The 23,264-nt window shown below is 49.7% G+C and overlaps 1 protein-coding gene and 1 non-coding gene across 3 annotated transcripts in view; one reads left to right on the forward strand and one right to left on the reverse strand.

Moving 5' to 3' along the window:
- Nucleotides 1-23,264, forward strand: part of Pka-C1 (Protein kinase, cAMP-dependent, catalytic subunit 1) — a 450,683-nt gene that overhangs the window by 90,920 nt on the left and 336,499 nt on the right. The gene's annotated exons all lie outside the window — the stretch shown is intronic.
- Nucleotides 1,541-1,613, reverse strand: TRNAR-CCU (transfer RNA arginine (anticodon CCU)). The gene has a single exon. It is a non-coding gene; the product is annotated as a tRNA-Arg (tRNA).

Raw genomic sequence — 23,264 nt, forward strand, 5'->3', positions numbered from 1 at the left:
GATACGTAGTTATACATTGAAAATGTGGCATTAATACGGTTACAGAACTTATAACGAAATAATATGCTAGACCGAATGATTAGTATGAAACGATTGCCGCTGCGCTGCAAGTGTGTGTCAACATTCGTCGACAGCCGTTCGCGGTTATCGAGAACTGTCGCAACTCCACCAAGAAACAGCAGCTGTCGCTGTGGTGCGACGCCGTAAATACCGTGTCGCCTCCCGCGAGAAGCTCAGCCTGTTGACATACTCGTCCAGATAAAAAAGCCGTTCTCTCGGTTCCTTTCTGCGCGTTGGCAAAACACAGCTGCTACGCTTGGGCGGCGTTTTCGCGTGCCTTCCTCGCTCGTCCATATACGAGACCGTGAAGTGCGTGCCTGAATACGCAAAGTGCTCGCGGGAGAGACTGCGGAATCCTGAAATAGAAGGGCCGCGCTCGTGCGTTCTGGTTTTGTCTCGTTCGCCGAAGGTCGGGTAAAACCTCGTTCGCGTCTGTGTGTGTCCCGGCCAGATGCTGGCGCCGTCCTTGCGTGGCGCCTCCTCCGTCGTTCGCCTCCTCGTCCGCGTACATCCGATTGTAGTTTCTGGCCGGAAGCACGCCTATTGAATGACGCTGTACCCTGGTGTTATTACCCTAGTCCTTGGCATGACTTCGCTGCGCAATCAGTTGCGCGAATTAAATATGATTTCCTTTCACGATGCTACAAGAATCACTCCAGATGGTGCCGAGTGTGCGCGTTGAAACCGGTCAGAGTGTGTTGCTGCAGTTCTTACAAATCGTTCGATTCTCCTTCCCATTCTCGATGGGCACAGACGTCTCGTCGCACTCGCCAAGGGCCACAGACTCTTCGCTGTATAACGGATGCGTCTGATGGCCTGCAGTGCAGTTCACCGTCGCTAGATCGTCCCGGCCGCATGTTCGACCAAGCTTCCCCGAAGCCAAGCGCACTGTGCCATTTTACCTTCCAACTTGCTGGCCATATATACGAGTCTCCTCCAAACTATATCTCGCCCACTGTTTCTCGAGAAAGTTCAGGTATCAGGTGCCCTCCAAAACGTGAGGGCTATGGCGTTTTCTTCCCCCCTCATTCTCTCGTATTTTCTTCGGGCTAGGTCGTGGATCCATTCCAGATTGTGTGCGGAAAGTAATAACGATTTTTGGTCGAAGTTTAATTGCATGTGAAATGGGGTTTGTTGCAGCTCGTTCGAGGGATCGCAGGTAGCTCTTGATTACGAGTCCTAGCCCTTCGAATCAGCAGCCCGAGCTCGGGTCTCGCGCTGCAGCGGTGGCAGTCCGCACAGCGCCACATGCATATTAGCCACTACACATGCTAAAACTCCACGAGATACATATAGTTCGCAGTCACTCCACAGAAATCAGGTTTCCCTTTCTGCACCATTGTTTCATTTCATACATCTAGAACATATCATGAGAAGCCAACAAAGACACCAAGGAAAACAGGGCAGAATACTTGTACTTACTGATTGAATTAAAGGATCGATAAAATTAATGACAATGAAAGTGGATCAGAAAACAACTTGCCGCAGGTGGGGAACGATCCCACGTCTTCGCATTAGGCGTGCGATGCTCTTCCCAACTGAGCTATCGCGGCGCGGCTTCCGCATCCACTTTCATGGGTATTTATGTGTTACTACTAGAGCTAACCTCGGGAGTGTTAGTCACCGCCAGCACTCGCAAACCTTGGCGGCGAATGTGGGACATCCTTTCTGCCGCAGGCGTCACGAGTACGTGTTCTTTCTGGGTGTCTTTGTTTGTTGGCTTCTCATGATATGATTAATAAAAATCGGGCCCCTTGGCTGACCCCCTTTCTTCTCGTTCTTACATAACAAGGGTCTCGAATCCGGCAACATTGATGCCTTCAGGTAGCATGCGCGGATCTATTGACCAGTTGCCTTCAGCCAGGAAGATCACGTACTCGAGACGCCTGCGGCAGAAAGGATGTTCCATATATCCGCCGCCAAGGTTTGTGAGAGGTGGCGCTGGCCAATGCTCCCAAGGTACCTTCTAGTAGTAACGCATGAATACCCGACAAAGTGGATGGGGAAATCGCGCCACGGTAGCTCAATTGGTTAGAGCATCGCACGCGTAATGCGAAGACGTGGGATGGTTCCCCACCTTCGGCGGCAAGTTGTTTTTTCATCCACTTTCATTGCCATTAATTTATCATTTATTTAATTCAATCAGTAAGTACAAGTAATTTCCCGTATGTTTTCTTTGGTGTCTTTGTTTGTTGTCTTCTCATTATATGATTAATAAAAATAGGGAACCTCGGTTATACACCTAAACCTCGGTTATACAGTAATTCTAAAAAGAAACGTAATTAAATGATGGGGTTTTACGTGCCAGAACCACGATCTAATGGGACTCCGGAAATATGGACCACCTGGGGTTCTTTAACGTGCACCTAAATCTAAGTACACGGGTGTATTCGCATTTCCCCCCATCGAAATGCGGCAGCCGTGGCCGGGTTTCGATCCCGCGATCTGAACAGTAATTCTAATTCATACCGTAACGTGACAAAGTGCAGGCTCATAAGAGACATGTTTGCGAGGCTTAAGCCAAGAAACGTTATTTTACGAAAACAGCCTCACGAGTCCAGTGCTACATTCTGTTCCTTGTGGTTTCGCTACCGTGTATGGAAGAGCTCGGAGACTTGTGACAGCAGATGAAGGAACAAAGTCAGTCAGTGCCCCATTATTTATCTACGTTTCAGAAGTCAATGGCGGATGACGACAAGCTGTTAGAATTCCGGGTTCCCACGTGGCGGACTCCGCGACCTCCGATCGAGAATGTAATTGGCGACTGAAAGGCTGCATTCTTATCGCATTAGAGAATAAGCTCAAATTCAGGTTCATGCAACCTCTGTAGGCCTTTCCTGCGCGCGAGAAAAACATTTGCAGCGCCAGCATTTTTTCAGAGTTTACGGGTCTTGTGGAAAGTTCATGAGCAGCTTTAGTGAGGATCAGCACAAATACCGACTGGGCCGCCCACTCGAGTGCTTGTGTGCTTTGTGCGTTTTTTATTTGGTATTTATTTTAGTTAATACGTACGACGGACAAGAGGCCCATGTAGGGAGCGCTAAAATAACAAAAGAGAGCTATGCACAATCATGTGAACATGAAAAGGGTCAAAAGTGTGAATACAATTGTCACGAAGCCAAGCAATTCTAGTCGGCAATGTTGCGTGAAAAAAATGAAGTATTTGAATATGTTAGTTCGGTCAAAACGAGGATGCCAGTACTTCACTGTGCATGTCGTATTTTTCACTCAATACCCGGTGTCCGGTGTACAACATCTCAGGCCGTCAGCTAGGCAAACATCTCGTGCTTCCGATTAAAGTCGGGATCTTCCTGCCGAGTGGGGACTCACATTTGCGGAAACACAGCCGCACCGGTCACTCCATGCGGTGGCGTCATGGCGGCCGTGCTGCTTGCTCGAGAGAAATTGGGGCAGCAGTGCGAGTTTTCTGCTTCAGCCGATAATCTGCTGCAGAAGCTTTAAAAGGTCCAACTACAATATCACGTGGGGTGTATTTCTCGTGTGCACGTGTATTTGGCGCGGCGTAGTCGTATTTCACGTGGTGCAATGCCAGCGTTGCAATGAGGGCGTTAGGAATGGGAACGGCCGCCGCTGTCTGGCGCGCGACCCTTCTTCCTGCGCGTGCATCTTGGCGACTGCTCGAGTAGCCATTTACCGGCGTGTACTACACGGCATATGCAAGCTCATTCCATAGGACGCTCTCCTTTAACGAATGACGGATACAGTTTCACGTGCAGGCCTTTTACAGTGACGGCATCCTCGGCGTCGCGCGGCGCGCGATTTGAAATTCAGCGTTCGCGTCTCGCCCCGCGCCGCTCAGCCGAGCGTGGGAGAAGAGAGAAAGAGATCTCGATGCGCTGGCGTAAGCTTAGAAGCCATGGGATTAGCGCGACGCTAAGTTGCTGGCCGTCGTCCAGGTTGTACTTAGCCTACCCTTGTGGCAACGGGACGTTTTATTCTTTCACATTACACTCTTTCTTTGGGTGCCTGACGGGTGCGTCTGGTTCGCAGTTGAGTGGGACGTGTTACGCCAGTCCTACGTACACCTTCGCCGCTGCGAAATCGCTCAACATCCAGGCCTCTGGCAACAAATTATCAAACGACGAAGCTTGTTGTTATTCCTGCGATAGTTGTACGCTTCTTTGTTGTTATTTTTTCCTAACACTCTGTGCCATGTTTAGCGGCTATATACGCCGCGGGCAAGAAAATACAATAAATGCAAAATTCTTGTTGCGAAACTTAAGCGAAAATGGTAATCGTAAAATATCTCACTGTAAAATATTTCACTCAACCGCAGGCACTGTGTTTCCCCTGCACGCTTGCGACATTTGGCTTCTCCCAACATTGCCATTACATGTGGCAGAGCCAGCATTAACGAACTTTCTTGGATGAAGACGACGATGTAAATAAACTCCATTTGACTTTGACTTTGAGAAGAACGGGAGGTGGGGACCACTGGGTGATTTGCATAACCCTTCCTTAAAATTTTTTTTGTCGTCGTTTTTTCGTGCGATCATAGTTAAACCGGTAAGTATGGCCAGCATGCTTACGGAAAAGTTCTGATGCGCCACATTTACTTGGGGTCACATGGTGAAAGGTATATATGTAACAAAGCCTGAGAACGCTAACACCCCCACCGCTACCCCTTGTGAAAGCCGACGATCTAGAGCAACAAACCTGACGCGCGCGCGCGTGTGTGTGTGAAGGTTCCCTACCGAAACAGCCGTCACGGCCTACGAGAGCTTGCGCGGACATTCGCGCGCTACGCCGAGGCCCGGCAATGCACACGGAGCCCGCGACCTCGAACCAGTTGTGCTCGCGCGGCGTCGCCGATGTGCGCAGCTGTGTCCCCCCCTCGCGTCGCCGGCCTGCCCCCCCGCTGCTTGGTGCGAGCGCGGCTGCGAGCTGCGACGTCGTCGACCCCGCGCGCGCACGGCCGACAGCGCTCGGCTCAGCGGGCGCTGCGCTGAGCGCTCGCGAGTTCTCGCCAATTGTCGGCTCCTTGTCTTCCTTACACGTGCGCGGTTACGAGCCCCCCCCCCCCCCCCCCCCCCCCCCTCACAAGGCCCCGTCGGAAACTTGGGATATATGTACATCACAGGTTGCGAAACGCCGTTCAGGGAGAGTTTTACGGCAGGAACGTTAAGGGACGGCGTTCATAGTGGTAGCCGACATAGAAGCGAATTAAACGTTGCGGTATGATGGCGTGATGGGAAGAGTATACCCTCTCTCCTATTGTAGCGACCAAGGTCGTCTGTCTTTTGATCCAGAGGAGGGGTGAAGTGCTCCCCCTCCCTCCCTACGCTGGCCGGTGATGGCTCATGAACCCGAGGTTTCCCTTGTTCGGCTACTGTTGATCAGTTCAAGTGTTACTTTCTTGGCAACTTCTTTTCTAGCTTCACTGTCCTTCGTATACCTGTTGCGCAGAAAAATTCGTTCGCTGCCAGAATTGAACGTGCAGTGAGCTACCTCCATGTCGCCCCTTACATCTCTCTCTCTCTCTCTAGTTGTTTGGGAACATCAGTGTCCCGTTTTGGCGCGTTCATATTGTCTTTCCATGCGTCGTACGCTTTTTCAGCAAGGGCCATTTGAACAGTAATTGTAATTCAGCTCAGTAGACAACCTCCATGCCGAGGAGTCCGCAGTGCCTTCGGCATGGGCTGCTGGTCTGTGGGGGCGAAACGCAAGGACGCCCGTGTACCGTGCCTCGGGTGCACGCTAAAGAACCCCAGGTGGTCAAAACTGTTCCGAAGCCCCCACCGTGGCATGTCTCACAATCATGCATATCGTGGTTTTGGCAGGTAAAACCCCAGAATTTTTAATGTCATTGCTGTTGTTATTGCACGAAACGTGTCTCTGATGATTATCTGTCCCTTTTGCTGTTCAGTGCGCAGACTATGCGTGCGAATCCTTTTGTTACCGCTGTAGCCTTTAAAAGCGCGGCAACCAACCTGTGTCGTGTCAGGTGGTCAAAATTGCTCAGGTGGTCCATCACGGCGGGCCTCATAATGATATCGTGGATTAGGCCCTTAAAACCCGGGAATTTCATTTTTACATTTAATGGGTCGCCGGTAAATTTCTGGATAGCTGGCCGCTTCGCAACGAAACGAACATACACCGATGAACACTCCCGGTGCGCGTTCCTTGCGACGAGCTTTACCAGAACCACCTAGACTACAGGTTTCGGTGGTGCATGCTGTCAGGATTGGGGGCTCAATCCCATCGCTCGAGATCCGTTACCAAGATTGGAGTCCGGCATGAATTCGAAGGTAGCTGGCCCATGCCGTCGTCTAACTTATCCACGCTGAGGACGTTGATGAAGGGAAGAACTGCTTCTCATTGAGAACGAGGAATATGGGTTTATTTACAGAAATTGAATCAGTCTAGCATGACTGCTTGAGAAAAAGAGTGTCAGTCCAACATGACTGCACGAGAGAAGTGTTTCAGTCTAACATGACTGCTCAAGAGAAGTGTATCGAGCATCCGCACAACAGCAGTTTTTATACACTCGGTCCACCGGCGATACAAGGCGGCGAATGTTCGTTTACTCATGGTCAACTTGCCGCCGCCCCGCAGAACAATTTACGTACGCAAAGGCACACACATTCCGATGCCCGACGCCGGCGTCGGAGGGGTGCCGTTCCGGGAAGTATCGGAGCCAATGGTGGGTGGCTCGTTGTCTTGCGTCTGGTCGGGGCATGGGAACCGACAAAAAACGGCCTTCCCGCGGCATCTTGCTCATGCGTAGCAGATCAGGTCCCCGCTGGAGAGCTCCGGCACCATTGTTCGCCCACCGAACTCGTTCCGTCACAACGGCGATAGGGCTGGTGGATGGAGGCGGTTTTCAGCACAAAGCCCGCTTTTTCGAACGCCTCCTAGCTGCAGCGACGGAGAGTGGGGGATGCGCGTCTTGTCCCCCAGTCGTAATTGGGTGGCAATTTCGCCTTGCAGCTCGCCATTCTTAACAATGCTCACCCAGGGAACCGACAGAAAAGCCATGTTTGCTGTACCGGCGCCGTTTCTTTGCTTCGAGGTACAGAGTTATAGGATAGTCCTTCGATACTTGTAAAGGGACTCTGGTTGTACGGCGCCCTGACGCCCCGTCCGTCTTCAGTGGCGCGGAAGAGCCAGCCGCCGGCGTGTGGCCCACGACAGAGGCGCGGTGTCCCGTCCCGTCGTCATACGTGCGCACGCGCTTCCCGATCGGTGACGTCAGCACTCCTTGCAGAACTTCACAGAGGTGCGCGTAGAAGCCACTGGGTTGTTCTAGGACATGATAGAGCCGAAGCACGCGTCACGCTGACGTCAATGTCTACGGGTGCTGCGGTTTGCGGTCAGCTGCTCGCGTGGTCTTTAAACGCTAAATAAAATGCGCTCTCTGCAAATTTCTGTAGTAATATTCGGCCAAAAGTACCTGTTCATGAAGTGTAGAAGCCAGCAACACAAACGATTCGTGATTAAACTGTTATATTAAGACAGAGATAGAAGTCGTAAGGGAAAGGCAGGGAGGCTAACCAGCAGAGTACACTGCGGGCATCGGCCTCCGCTCGTGGGCCGATGCGTGGCGAAGTAGCTTCGATGCGAGTTGTGCCGGATTCTCTGTACGGGACGATGGGGCGACTGCATCCGATGGCAGACGGTGCTGGCGCCCGCGGTGAGTACTATTGGGCATTTTTTGGTGCCTCGCGTTGTCTGCACCAGAGGTGGTCACGTTGCTAGATTGTGCTTTCGGTACCTAATACCCGTGGTGACACTACTTGCATGCTTGTGTTAGTTTGTGTAGTATATGTTTCTTTTTCTTCAAAATCTTCATTTCTCCTAATTTTCTTCTTTTCATTTTATGAGTAGTGTATACGAGATATTTGGATAGCCGGCCGTAAAGTGGCCTTGCTTTCCAATTTGCCCAATTCATATTTAAAACAAAATTTAAAAGACTCAGCAGTTTTCTAACAAATTTTTGACCACATGTTGTCCTTTCACGCAAAAATCCGCACGCGATCCACAACGTCACCTTCAGAATGCAACCGGTAATCGAACTCGCTACTTTTTTTTTTTCTGTGCAGCCCTACCTCGTCGTGGTGGCCACAGAACCACCGTGGCGAGTACATAACACGTTCGAAACCTCTGTTTGTATTTTGTTTTTTCGAGCAGTGCTTGTGAAATCACTCATCATTACGAGTGAGAATGCAAAAGCCATCAAGTCGTCTTCACGTCTGTGCTTTCGTAGGCCAAGGCAGTAAATAGAGAAAGCGCTGTCTTGTCCATGAGTCTTTTTTACGGTTGCGGTCGTCTGGTTCGCATGAAAATCTTATTTACTGCTGGAATTGTGCTCCTCAGAACTTCAAACTGCTCTTTAGTTTTCTGCGGAGGCCTAGACCGGTACACGACTGGACTCTCCAGCTTTCTCCTCTCCGCGTTTTGTTGCTGTGAGTTTTTCAATCATCGCCGTTCTTTATTTCGTTTCATCATTTATAATTTTCATTAATTTCTTTCAGAGCAGTTATAAGCTTGAAACAGGATTAGATGTGCCGACCCACTGAGTTTTTTGGAAAGGCATTGATCATCATTCGGCCACACATATTTCAAATGTCGTTTTTGTTCTACGACTGAGCGAATGGAAGAGCCCCTCGGAGCAACTTTGGCGCTTCTCATTTGCCCTGTATCTATAAATCATTAAATGAAAAGTAGTAGTATTCAGCGCTCAGCGACGACGACTGCTACATTTTCAAAAAATGAACGAGATTTGGCGGGGCTAATTATTCTGGTGAGGTGAAGCAGATATTTATTAAATAATTTTTATTTTCAGCACTTCCATACACTTGCGCAAATTGTGCAAGAATCCTGCTCTTACCTTCAACCAGAATGCAATATAGGTGCCAATACGCGGACACTGCCTGCGATGATAATTTCTACTAAGGAGCACATGAATGCGCCCATCGAAGTAATCCAGCTGAAATGTGAGCAGAAAGTATACAATGAAATCATAGCTATCCACATAGAGCGCCGTTTTGTTCTGTTTTTAGCACTTTCTATAGAGGACATTCCTTTTGATTGAACACAAGCAGAACAACCGTACTTAAGGACCACACTGTTACACTGGAACTGATGACATGCAATACGTTTCTATAAGGATTGCTATAGCGAGTCCGCGTATTCCCCATGTGTACAAACCATGGTACAAAAAGAGCAGATAGGCCCACCGACTGTCTGCTAGTTCTTCGCCGTTCCGGACTTAGAGCGATGAGCTTTGACAGAAGACTCGCTCAAGCTGGATTTCAGGGAAAACCACGCGAGTAAGATTTGTCACGACGAGTGTTGCGGTTATTAGGGCGACGAGCTCGCGCATTCACACCGGAGTCGACCGCCTCTGCCGCCCACACCGAAACCGACGACACTGTGGTTGCCGCGTCTTCGTATTGTCGCTTTTATGTGCCGCCTTTCCGTGGTCGACAGCAACGATGGTCGGCGTCGAAAATAACGGCGAATTCTAACGATTTGCCAGTCGATGGCGAAGTGCCGAAGCGTTAATGAACTTCCTCCACCACGGCGGAGCGCCAACGATTCGCGCACTTGTGATACACTGTACCACGTGGGATTTTCTCTCGTGAGCCTTCCAGGAAGCTGGCCAAGGCGTGGTGCGCGCATAGCGCGACATTACGGGCACATAATTAAAGAAGGACAGCTACTGCGCGTGCAGGGCGTAAACGGGACGTCGCTTTGGATTTCGTGAAGGGACCTTCGGTTACGGTTTTGCCGAGATAGGTCTGTCTGGATTGCTTTATCGGCAGAGATATAGGCGCGCGTTTTGGCGAATCCGAACGACACTGCCCGCCTGAACGACCGTGGCTGTTAGCACACCCGTCAACTCTCCCGAATTTTTCGCAAGTTTTACGAATTTGCGATCTTTTTACGAATGGTGCGTGAAGTTTTACGAAAAATGCTGTTGGGGAAAAAAGTTTCCCTCGTCTATTTCCGAACCTCTCGTCGTAATTTTTCCTATGCTGGAACAGTGCGAAAGGGGTGCTTGCTTCGAGCAAGTTGATTGACCTTCCTGATGAAGGCGAAATCTCCAACGGCAAGAGAGAGCGCGGGATATAAGAAAGGCAGAAATGTTAACCAGTCAAGAGTCCGGTTGGCTACCCTACGCCGGGGAAGGGAGAAGGGGAATAGAGAGAAGGGAGAGAGAGGGGTACCGAGACGTGCACGGAGTCAAGGCCGCTCGTACAAACCAGACGTTCTCAGAAAGCACAAAAATGCCTTCACTGCTTTCTGAGTCAATCATCGGTGGGGACGGTGTTCTAGTACTGTCTGATTCACTCAGAGGACAATCATCTAGTTTCCTGAATGTTTTCGACTTATCGTCGGTAGCACGTATTTCAACGTATCGGCCGCCTTGAGACCCGTCCCTGGCCGAAACGTCTAAATTATATATATATATATATATATATATATATATATATATATATATATATATATATATATATATATATATATATATATATATATATATATATATATTGCTCATCAATAGCGATAAGAAAAAATAATTCGGGTTTGGGCGGTCGCAGGGCTGCACGTAATTATCGCGACAAGAGCACCGCAGTCGAGCTAAATCCCGCGCCAGCAGCCAACTTCCGCGTGTCGCGGGGCGTAGTAATTGCCCAACAACGATGTCGCCCGGGGAGAAGCGAAGGCGGGGGAAGTGCAGCAACGGGGGGGCGCGAAGCGTGCCCGAGGCGAACCTCGCGATGTGGAGCGCGACAGTGACGAAAGCGGCGAGCCGCTGTTTCCCTCCTTTTTATTTCATCGTTCCTCGAAGCAGTCTGTCGAAAGGTTCGCGCAGCTATGCGGCTAACCGGCTTATTGCGGCGGCCTGAAGGAGGCTCGCTTACATATCCTGGCGTCGTCCAAATGCATCGCCCTTACGTAGCCTTAGTAATTATGTGAGGTGTGCGGAAGCTGAAAGTTCCGGAAGATTGCTTGCCGTGTAGTGAGGCTGTGCGATCCTGCGATCATGCGTGATCCTCTTTTACCCGGTTTATTTCTGCACGTTCGACGTAACTGCTGTACAAGGGAAGTCTGTACCGCAACTGTCATCTTGTGGCTGTTGCGACATTGTGTCACCGGCTCGAGTCGGGGTTCCTCTATCTTGATTCGCTCCCCACGTCCTTTATCGCCCTGTATTTGTGAAGGAGACGAATATTCACTAATTCGGGTGTAATATGTGGCCTTAGTTCCTTTGCCAGAATGTGTGGCATATGCTGCAGAGGGTATACGAACCAAGCTGCACTTTTCCGAAACCATCGCAGGCATAGCACGTGATGCATGCGATGGCTTCGCAGCTATCTGACTCGTTGGCACATATTCGGCCAAATTCGATTATAGGAGGAACTTAGCGTTCAAAAGAGGCAAAAATATTCTAAGCTACTGTAAGTGCTTTCGTATATTCCTTCCGAAAATTGTGTGTGGCTATATCACAGCTCGCCTTTGAGCTTATATGGTTGCACGCCTAGTTGCGCAGTTTCCATTCACCGCTTTTGATCGTACTTTCGCAGTGGTCCATTGAAGCTATAGGGTCATTGCTCCAATTCAGTAGGGTTGAGCAGTTTTTGCGTATTTCGTGATCATTCATTTGAAAAATTCGCTACAGTTTGATGACTCATCGTATTCACTTTCTGCGTGCTGCATGTTTAATGAAAATTTCATTGACGAAGGGATGTGCTTTTAAAATTTGAATGCCAAGTCAGGTGACTTTGTAACCTTCCATTCCTTGTGGTCCTTGCTCCATCCTGACAGCACCTGTGCTGCTAAAAGGAAACCGCGTATCACTGACTTTAGCAAACACGGGACTTCGGTCCTGTCTGTTCTTGTACATGAACTCCGTGTCGCACGTGAGCAAGCGGGCAAAATATGTCGTGAAAATCGGCAAGGAATAGCGTTCAAAAACAGACGTGTGAGTTAATTAGCTGCGATGAAACCAGCGAGAGTACTTTCAGTAGAACAGGGGTGGAACACGGATCGGATTATTCGCAGCTAGATGGACAAAGATCCAAGAACGTGACATCTACGATAAGCGCTTATCAGCGGATACAAATAAATATTCACAGGATTACTCCAATACAAAGGAGAGCTTACTTAGCGTCTGTCGATGACGCTGTCTGAACGATGCAGTGCTCACCGTACCGAACGGGTGACACACACGTTCAAACACACAGCTCATTTCCTTCCGCAGTACAGCAGCCTAAGTGCGTCGTTTCATACATAACTGTACGGGACCACTTCTCATACTCGCTCATCTAACCGTGTCCACCAAAAGAAGTATTTTCAAAGTCATAGAGTTTATTCAGACAACGTATGGTACAGTTGCCTAGGGCGCAGACCAAAAGGCAAGTGGTTGCCTGGCAAGGAGTGTGCGCCCTTCTTGCTCCCATTCGAGAGCACGAGACATTCAGCGCATAAAATAGAATATGTTCGCCTTTTACTGTCGACGACATGCGCACCGCGGTCCAAGCACTGTTTGCTCGTACACGAGCCGATGCGCCGACGCCCCCGTGCATTCTCCGCGCGCCTGTCCTCTCGTTCATTGTTACGAAACGCACGAGACCACGCGATCGAACCAGAGGGCTATCGACTCGAGGATCGCGAGAGAGAGAGAGCCGGTTTTTAACGCGAACACCGCGAGACGTGCAAATGGTTCTCGCTACAGACAGCGACGGACGAGAAGAGGTTCCCGTTGTGCGCGAGGTCGCGACATTCTACACATGACTGTCGCATAAGTGTCGCCATCAGCTGCCCTATAAATATACGACAGCGGAGAGGACCCCGAGGTCGTGATAAGAGTCTTTTCCTGGCAACGCTTCTGAGTTATAGGACGACATTCCTGACCTTAGGTGAACCCAAAGGCTGGTTTCAGCTCTATTTGAGCGTAATTAATTTTGTTATATTTCAGGTAGCGCGCGAAACTGTCTTTAACAAGCTCAGCGTGCTTCAAGAACGCTGAGCTTGTTGAGTCAGAGTAAAGCCATAAAAGGCTTTACTTTGACTCACTAAATTCGTGTAGTGTTGAATTGACAGCTACCCATATTTTTACTGGTCGGGAGCCGCCTATTGTAAAAATTTATTTTGCCAGACATAAAGGAAATGTGCGCACATTTCTCTATAAGTTCCATTGGCAGCCCACAGAAAATATTATGGAACCAAAATTAATGCGAATCGAGTTTCCATTGTGGCGCCTGTGATCGTCCATGCGTGTCTTTGAGACGTTCATTCATCGATTCATATCAATATTATGTTCATACGAGTTTGCTGGGCAGCAAACGTAGGGTGCCAACAGAAATGTTGAGGCGAGGCAACCTTAGGTATTACAAAATTTAATTGTTCGCGAGCGCTCCTGGCCACTGGAGGAAATAAGTGAACTCTGAAACACACTGCCATAAGGGGCAGCTTACCCAATTGAACGAGGCTTCTCTCTCCCGATAAGTGTACGAAGAGGATAAGGAAAGGTTTGCTCGACTGTAATCGTCGTTAACACACGGATTAACCAATGACAACGTTGAACAACGAGTCGCCCCGGTCCCAATCTGTCCACCCACTTGAAAACGTGTAGCGGAAAGTCGGTGCCCGAAGGTACAACGAAACTAGCGAGCAGACTGAGTCCTTGCGAAGTCGAAACTCAGTCCTACTGTGTGCCGTGGACGAAACTTTAGTGGGAACAAAACATCTTGTAGAACTTGATTATTTATTTATTTATTTATTTATTTATTTATTTATTTATTTATTTATTTATTTATTTATTTATTTATTTATTTATTTATTACCGATATATAGGCCGGTATCTTTAACTGCGTTCATGTCCCTGTCGTGACGGGACACTAGCGCGGCCGTGACGGAGTCGTGACAATATGACGAGTCATCTGACCCGTATACAGTGCCGTGGGGGGTTTGTCGTATTTGTCTTTGTTTATCGCGCAGGACTGGCCCGGCTTTATCCGTACACACACGCGCGCGCGTGCGCGATTTGGCAGCCATGCCTAAATGTGGAAATTATGAAGCGTGGAATAATTGGTTAATATAATAATATATTTAACATAAGAATAATTAGTTAGCTGGAAAACGAGCTACTTGGCGCAATCATGTTACGCGTTATCGTTGCGCGTGTGAGCGTGACGTAACTCGACACCGGAATGGGGCTCCAGCGGTCGCTCGTCGCCTTTTCATTCGGTTCTGGCGCAAAAGTCCGGAATCTTCCCAGAAGCATTCTTGTTAAACACGAGCGCGCGAATACTCGGCCGAGACGCAGGAGATCAGTTTTTCCAACGTTCCGAAACGCTGCATTACAGGAAGCAAATGGCCCTGTGTGCACGTTGTCGTCGGCTGTTCCTGCAGAGCCTTGGCTTTTTGTCTTTCGGGCAGCTTTGTGTCACATCCCTTCGGGCCATGTGCGAAGGCAGCCCTATTGAATTTCCAGCCCCGACCGTTTTACCGCTCGCACATTGGCGTCGCATAGTTGCCGTCGCATTGTTCGGGCGGCAGCTGAGTCTGACTTCATTGAAGAAAGGCGCACGCCGTGTGGCGCACGCCGTGCACCCCGTCTACTCGACGAAGCAGGGGTCGTGCACGCTTAACCCTTCGGCCTTCCCTGTGCGTGTGCGGTCACCTTTTGTTTTACTATTCAGTTCGTTTATTCCCTTATGGTATTCCGTTATTTACAAGTTTACCTTGCGCACAATCTTCGAAGGCAGCGCATATTGAGTCAAGTGGGGGACAGCGGCTGTGTCGTCCTCAATGAGCCCAGGAAAGAGCGGTAGCTTTGCAGAACGCCTCTGAGTTCCGCTTACACATTTATCGAGGTCAACTAAACGGCGAGCGGTTCTGCCACAGTTCGCGCAATGGCAGGTATGAGAGAGCGACGGACCAGTGAAAGGCGTGGAAGCTGACCAGGACTGACCCCGCTTGGCTACCCTCCACTGGGTGTAAGTGGGACACGGAAAAACAGGAGAGGCAAAAAAGCAACCTGGAAGTGGTCGCGATATCTGCCTGTAGGTTTTGTGAGCAACGCTGATGGACTACGATGATGAATCCTCAAGGTCTCGCGCCTTAGGTGATTTAAAGACTGTTTGGCTGGAAGTCGCGTGCTCTGCAGGCGATATACCGCGACACCTCCGTAGCGCCTCTCGTTCAGGAAGCGAGGCGAAAGCAATTTCCTGCCAGATACAGTGAGGAAGGAATGTGTGCACATGGCTGTGCCCCCTTACTAAAGTCCTTGGGGCTTGTGTTTTACTTTAGCCCGTGCTCTGAAATGTAGCTTCCCGACAATTTCTTACCGCAGACATCGACGAAATAAAGAAGAAAGGAGAATAACTCCAGAGCGCCCTACGAATTTTGCCTGCACCAATATAATAACAAATGAAACAACAGGAAAATATAGGAATGCAAGCAAGACCACTGATACGCGAGATGTGGGTATTTGAATGTTTTTCATTGTTTAAGGCCAAGTCGGCCGATTGGTTGCCAATTCAAGGTATTCGCCGCTATTGCTAAACAGCAAACTCATCAATGTGGCCGTGTTGCGTTCTGCAGCCTCGCCACAGCGCTCTGCTTTGAGCAGTGCGCTGGAATCCATTAGAAACGCATTTTTGACTGGCACATTGACCGTGTTGTACGCTGACACCATAAGACTGTCTACAAAACGCGAATCCGTAAACGTTTAGGACCCACGTTGGTACGTTCAGTTCGTCTCGCGCGCGCGGTTTTCTCTCGAGTGGTTTGAGTTTCTTAAGAGGAAGCGCACAATTATCGCCCTGCATTTCCCAAATCTGAAGTTAAGAGGGAGAAAAATACTTTGTCCGGAACACCGGAGAAAATTTTATCGCGTTTGATATGTTTAATCAGTTCCCTGCGCGGTATCCCTGTCCTCTATTGTAATCCCAAATAAAAGGAAAAAAATAAATGTGTATTTTGGAACAATAAATTTGTGCCCCCTCCTTCGCCTCCAATTCCTTTTAACGCTTGAACAGCGTGGAATAGAGCGCTGCACGGGCCCTGCCTGGGCCCGTATACTACCAAGCCCAGGGCCGGGCGGGCACAGGGCTTCATTACTGGGCTTAGCCAGGGCGCGCGTGTGCAGGGCCAGGGCCAGCCTGTAAATATATATATATATATATATATATATATATATATATATATATATATATATATATATATATATATATATATATATATATATATATATATATATATATATATATATATATATATAATGTGTGTGTGTGTCTATGTGTTCATCGCCTTCTACAGCTAGGTAACCCAAGCTGGTAAGCTATCAGCACGGACCCCTATACAAAAGTGATATATCGTGCGACTTTTACACGCCGCGAGGCCTCAACAGACAGGACCAAACATGCCTACACCGTATCAGACTCAACGTGGCCTACATAAACTACATAAAGTGCAAACTTCAACTCAGGGACTCGCCAATGTGCTTTGAATGTAACGCTCCTGAAGACCTGCAACATGTACTGTGCAACTGCTGCCGCTACGCGTCAGAGGGACACTCTTTAAGGCGGCACTTCCCCAGTTCCGAGCTTGGAACTGTGTGTGTGTGTGTGTGTGTGTGTGTGTGTGTGTGTGTGTGTGTGTGTGTGTGTGTGTGTGTGCGTGTGTTTGTGTGTGTGTGTGCCGTGACAATGGCAGCTAGTTGACTGTGATACTTCATCTGCTGCAATAACAAATAACAGCCCCCAGGTACACATTCAAATGCACGTTCTTGAACTTCACTCGTACTCGTGCCAGGAATTTTACACAGGTGCCTCAGATTCGCATGCAGCCGTCGGCCCTTCATTTTCGGAACCTAACGTCCTGCATCCGGAAACTGTTAAGAATGGCGAGCTGCGAAACAAGATTGCCACACAGTTACGACAGGGCGACACGACGCGCACCTCCCCCTCTCCGTCGCTGCAGCTGGGAGGCGTTCGAAGAAGCGGCCTTTGTGGTGAAAACCGCTTCCTTCCTCCAGCCCCATCGACATTGTGACGGAACTAGTTCGGTGTGTGAACAATGATTCCGGAGTTCCCCAACGCGGAGCTGATTTGACACGCATGGACAAGCTGCCGTGGGGAAGCCGTATTTTGGTGCTTCTCATGCTCGTCCAGACGCAGAACAACGAGCGACCCACGATTGGCACCGATACTTCCCGGAACGGCACCTCTCCAACGCCGTCGTTTGGGCCTCGGAATGTGTGTGCCTTTGTGTCTGTAAACTGATCTGCAGAGCAGCGGCGAGTTGGTGATGAGTAAACGAACAGTCACCGCCTCGTATGGCCGGCGGATCGAGTGTATAAAAACTGTGGTTGTGCGAATGCTGAGGACACTTCTCTTGAGCAGTCATGTTAGACTGAGTCACTTCTCTCATGCAGTCATGTTGGACTGATACTCTTTTTCTCAAGCAGTCATGTTAGACTGAGTTAATTTCTGTAAATAAACCCCTTTTCCTCGTTCTCGATGAGAAACAGTTCTTCACTTCATCAACGATCTCAGCGTAAATAAGTTGGACGACGGCATGGGCCAGCTACCTTCGAATTCATGCCGTACTCCAATCTTGGCAAAGGACCACGGACGATGGGATTGAGCCCCCAATCCTGACAAAACAAGCACCTTCGCTGCTGAGGCATATGCTTTACTGACAGCTGTTAAGCATATCAAGAAAACAAATCTGCAAAAGTTCACAGACTCTCTTAGTGTCGTAAAACCTCTAATGTCACTCCGGCAACAACAATCCTGTACTCAATGAGCTATATTCGCTCCTGTGCACAGCATATACACCGAATCAGCACGTCATAGTACGTTGGGTGCCTGGGCACAGAGGCATTGAGGGCAACATGCTCGCAGATGAAATTGTCACATCCATTGCAACGAAAGCTGGTAACTCTACCGCGGGTATCCCAGACGCAGACCTAAAACCATTTTTGCATAAAAACTTAGAAGTCATTGGCAACAGAAGTGAGACATCGAAACCTCCAATAAACTGCATTTAATCAAGCCACATTTAGGAAATTTGCCACCAATAACAAAGATACGTCGAATCGAGGTCTTCTTCTACCGCCTTATGAGAGTCCATACGTGTGGCACACACTCTTATCTGTTGACCGGTAGGAGGAGGAGGTGGAGGCGAACCTCCCATTTGCTGTATGTGTGGTGAGACACTAACCTTCCTCCATTTCTCTCTGGAGTGTAGAGAAATGGAAGCTGAAAGGGGGAAAAAAAACTTCCGTCTTGCTTACCGGCAAAATATTCCTTTTCATCCAGCAATGTTGCTTGGTTCTGACCCTTCTTTTTTTTTTTTGACAGAAAATCATCTTCAACATTCTGCAAATATTTATTTTCCTAATATTTTAGGCACTATACATCCACGTTACATTGTAATAGCCAACCACGATGCCATTTGTCATTAATTGCATCACTGACTGCGTTACAACATTGCTTGGCGCTCTTTGGCCATGATTGGCCCTTGCTCCATAAAACACGCATACATACAGCATACATAAAGCATACATACACCATAAAATAAACACACAAGTAGTAAGAGACACATCTCGTATTAGCGCTAAAATAATCTAATATTATGGAGAGTTGTAACAGTGCAATTGCAAAAGCGGCAACAGGCAATCGGTTTGAGGAGCGATTTTTTGTATAAATAATTTTTCCGTAGGCGAATTTCTATTTGCATGCCTTGTATCGTGCAATGCATAACGTTCGCGCGTGCTCGAAGTCTCGAGTTCGGTCCTCCAATGAGCGAGTCCGGCCCGGAGCCGCGGGGCTTCACGCCCGGGCCCGTGCAGTGCTCTGGCCTGAGGATAGCGCACGCAAAGACGACGCTCACAGCAGAGCGGATGTTTCTCAGCAATGGACGCAGGTGGCAGAAGCCTCGTCGAGTCCAATGTCGTTTGGCGTTGCTATTTTCTGCGCGCCAGCTTAGTTACAGCTGGCGGCAGACGTTGTGCGCACGATTTACGGCCCGTTTTGAAGGCTCGCTTCTCCTGTCCGTTGTTGTTTCGGGTCACGTGATTCGTGAATATCTCGTACGGTGTGTTTTTGCCGATGGCCGACATTCGGCTCGTCCTGCTGCTGGGCAGCTCTATAGTTGAACCTGGGCGCCGAGGGAATGCGCACCGTCGCGTTACCGTCGGAGAGATCGTGCTGGCGTGTGAGGGAGCTGCCAGCATGATGCGACGCGCGCCACACACAAAATGAGAGGTAAACAGATAGTGACAAAAAGAATTAGGCGCTCATTGCAGGATGCGCCGCTGGGAGTATTTAAGTGTATAGAAAAAACAAGAATGAAAGTGCGGAGATGGAGGGGAATGTGTAAGGGCTGTGCCTCTCCTTTTTGCGCATATTAACGGTGGATCGGATGCGCATTTACGCTAGAAAAGGCAAAGGCTAACAACAACAACAACAAACGGGGGTGTATTTTGAGAGCAGAAGCAACTTATTCAAAGATAGATTGAAAACTGTACGAGTTGGTACACTTTCAACTCGAACAACAACGCCAATAAAGGATTCGCAAAGCAGAGAATAATATAAGGACAGCACTGAACTCGCAATGAACTGAGGCTTTGTTCTGAGACCACACATGCGTAGCTTCGGGCAAAACAAACCGTTTTTCCGCAGACAGTGCAACCCGCTTATGAATACACGAGTAGCCGCTGTAGGGGTTGAAGGACGGACTCCGGGATGAAAACCAAACTTGGGAGGAATTTATTCTACATTATTTACAAGGAGGTGAGAGACAAGTAACATTCGTACAGTCATTACGGGCCAGCAGCAACTCGGACGCTGCGGCCCGCGGCAAGAAGTTCGAGAGAGGTGAATCAGGGAATCAGGGAATGTCCTGGTCTCTCTGGAAGGCTTCTTATAAACCCTTCGAGCACTGTAAGTCACGTCATGTTTGACCAATAGGAGAGTCCGCTCCAATGACGCCACTTTCAGCCAATGGTAGGCGCCCGTGCGATGGTGTCATACCCGGCGAAGAGAGTCGGCGCCTGGTCCTCCTCTCTTGATCACCTGATCCTCCTGCGCTCTTGCCTCGCAGAACCGCCATCCACTTCTTCTAAGGTGGAGAAGGAGGGGGGCGCTCATGCTCCATTATACAAGGGCCCACCTGCTCCCGGTGGCTCGGCTCCGCAGTGGTGGCAAATGCCTTCTTCAAAGGCGAAGAGGGGTGATGATTGAGCTCTATTGTCCGACAGCCCCTTCTAATCCCGGCGGCGCACGACCTGGGGGCCGCAAACTTGTTTGCACTTGTCTGGTGCTCCTCTGGAATGTGCTTTCCTGCTTCTGCATTCCTCAATTAGCTGTGCTGCGATTCGAAGTGGTTTGGGGAACTCGAAGTAGCCTCAGGAAACGGCGCCATATCTAACACCGCCTATACAAGTGTACCGTGTTAAAAGTACCTTCCCTATATATATCTTAGGCTGGTGGACTGTTGTCAATTACTATTACTATCAATTACTATGGCTTACAGAAGGACGGGAGTGTCAATGCTGGTGGTATTTCGGTAGGCTGTGTTTAACCATGGTGCGTTAAAAATGTTCCGTGTATATTATCCTTTTCCTTTCTCTACCCCCAAAAAAGTTGTAGTTTCGCCCTAAAGGCGAAGCATTTATTGCGATAGCAAATTATTAGACGCCTGCACGAAGTAAGGATAGTAGTGTTGTAGACCGTATGAACTTGTAAACATAGGCATACTAACTAAACGAACAAGCCTGGTGTCACGCGCATACAAGCAAACATGAACCCATCTCACTCGATCACCGCAGAAACTCGCTCTGAAAAACGCTGGCGTGAGAAAGCGCGGCAGCGGCAGCGCTTCCCTCGCGCTTCAGCGCCAACTAAGCGGCGAGAACACAGCGCACACGAAGCTATCAGCACTTGGCGCACTCTGTCCCCATCGCTGGTCGCATTCGCTATAGGGCCTGCGCGGCCGCGCCACACACGGCCGCGCCGCCGGAGTAGAACGCCCGCGCGATGCCTTGCGCGCGATGGAACACGGCGCGCTTCCTCGCTTGCGCACGTGGGATCGAGCCACCATGCTCGCTGCACCGTCGCACGCTTTCACTCGCATACGGCACGCGGCCGCAATGCTGTACTTTAAACAGAACGTCACGGTGACGGTGCAAATGCGCCTGGAGTGCCCATATAGTTGGTGTCGGGACAAAGGATAACCAGCGAAGCTGTGAATGTGGGCCCCTTAATGGCGAACTGCACATCCGCCGCGGGTCGGCCCGGTATTGAACTAGCTTCTGGATCGGCCCACGTATGGGAAGTGCTTAACGTCTGCTTTACCTCCGCCGAAGGGTCGGCCCGGCTTTGCACTATCTTCGGGATCGGCCCACGTATGAAAAATTATTGGTCTATGTCCACGAAGACGAGATCGCCAGAACCTAGCCATAAACGGCTTCGCTGTAAAAAGCGAAGCTTTTCAGAGTACTTGGGAATACTGTTTGGAATACTTGGGAACAGCACAAAAAGACGGGACATTAGACAACGCGAAAGCAGTTTGTATCGTGTCGCACTCGTGCTCGCTTATCTTATTGCCCCGTCTTATCGCGCTCTTCTTAAGTATTCTACAAAATGTATGCGAAAAAGCTCAGCTATAAACACTCTTGCAATTAATATGTAAACGGCACGATCATATGTCGCAGCCAAAACGTTTACACCTTTTTTTCTTCTTTTTTTTTCGTGCCGGTTTATACGAGTTCGTGACGCTGTTTCGTTACACCCGGCATCTCAAGAAATAACCGACGCAGTTTCAGCCTGCATTTGATTTATTTATTTATTGAGTCTGCAGCGACCTTAGGCAGTTCTTATTAAGCGGACTTCGCGCTTACGTTTCCGTAGAGACGAGGGATGGCGTTTAGTAATCTGAGGTGACAAAGGAGCAGCCAGCCAGGCGTCGGATTCGCTCTATGATATACCCCCCTAAAGGGCGCCTTGCATACCATGGAAGCGTATATACCGAGTAGGATTGGGCGCGAGGCTAAACTCGCCGCCTGACGTCTGCGCCGTGCTGGAGCATTCACATGGTCGTCTAGTGCTACATCGTGTCCGCTTCGCTCTGCGTTCGCAACGTTCGCGGCCTCCGCTGTTGCTGCCCGTCCGGCGTCGGAACTCTCGCCGAACGCCGTCGTGAGAGGCGAGAGAGCGGACCGACCTTGGAGTCTCCGAGGGAGGGAGGACCGTCTCGCGTTGCCCGTCGCCGGAGCTCGCGTCCCCTTTGTCTGTGAGCTGACGACGTTCTCTGTTTATCTTCGCCTTTGTTCCGCGCACCGCTGCGTCCACGCGAAGATACACCGCGGGCTGCTGGACAAACGGGCTCCGTCGGCTGCTGCGGGGCTGAGTCGTGCGCGTTTGTTCACCCGTCTCTCGTTCGACGTGCAGTGAGACAACTGCTGAAGCGCGCTCCGAGGAACAGCCTTCGCTCGAGTTCGTTTGTCGTGTTACGTTTATTGTGCACTCCGGGTTAATGGAAAACGTCGCATTGGGCCTGGAAATACGCAAAGGTTTGGATCGCTATAGAAGATGTCGGGTCCCACCATGTTATCCGTGTGCAAAATTTTGAGCCACCTATTAGATAACGCCCGTATGATCGCGCCAAGTTGGAAAATACAGGTGTGACCCATGAAGAGGGACGGGAGGTGGCGCACTTATGGACACAAGGACGAACACCAATGCGGGGAGAGACAGAACGCTGATCTGTGCTCGTGGCCCCAGTCAAATGGCCCACCTCAGGAGAACTTTGTTCGGAAAGAAAAAAAATGTAATAAAACACAGTCAAGCTTTTGTTTCCGTGTTTAGGCGTGTGCCGAGGAACGGGGGTGGAAGGATTACTGCGACTTTTGCTGCCTTCCGGGCTCGCCACACCAGCTGTCGCTGGTGAGCACTTGTCTACTTTCCGTCGCTACCGCTGCTCATTGCTCCAGTTTCGCCAGGCGGACTCTCCCGCCTTCTGTCTTCGAGTCACGTCCATGATGCGATTCCAGTTTGCCCTGACGGGCTTATATCCGCGCCTTTAAACGCGACAACAGAGATTGTTTTCAAAACGTGGCGCGTGTTCGCAACTGTCGAGGTCAAGCTGTCGCTCCCTGCCGGCGAGGACGTGCTTCGCGGGTGCTCGAAGCCGTACTTGAGCCTCACTCTTTGATTACT

This window comes from Dermacentor albipictus, chromosome 9, assembly GCF_038994185.2.
Source record: "Dermacentor albipictus isolate Rhodes 1998 colony chromosome 9, USDA_Dalb.pri_finalv2, whole genome shotgun sequence".
NCBI lineage: Eukaryota > Metazoa > Arthropoda > Arachnida > Ixodida > Ixodidae > Dermacentor > Dermacentor albipictus.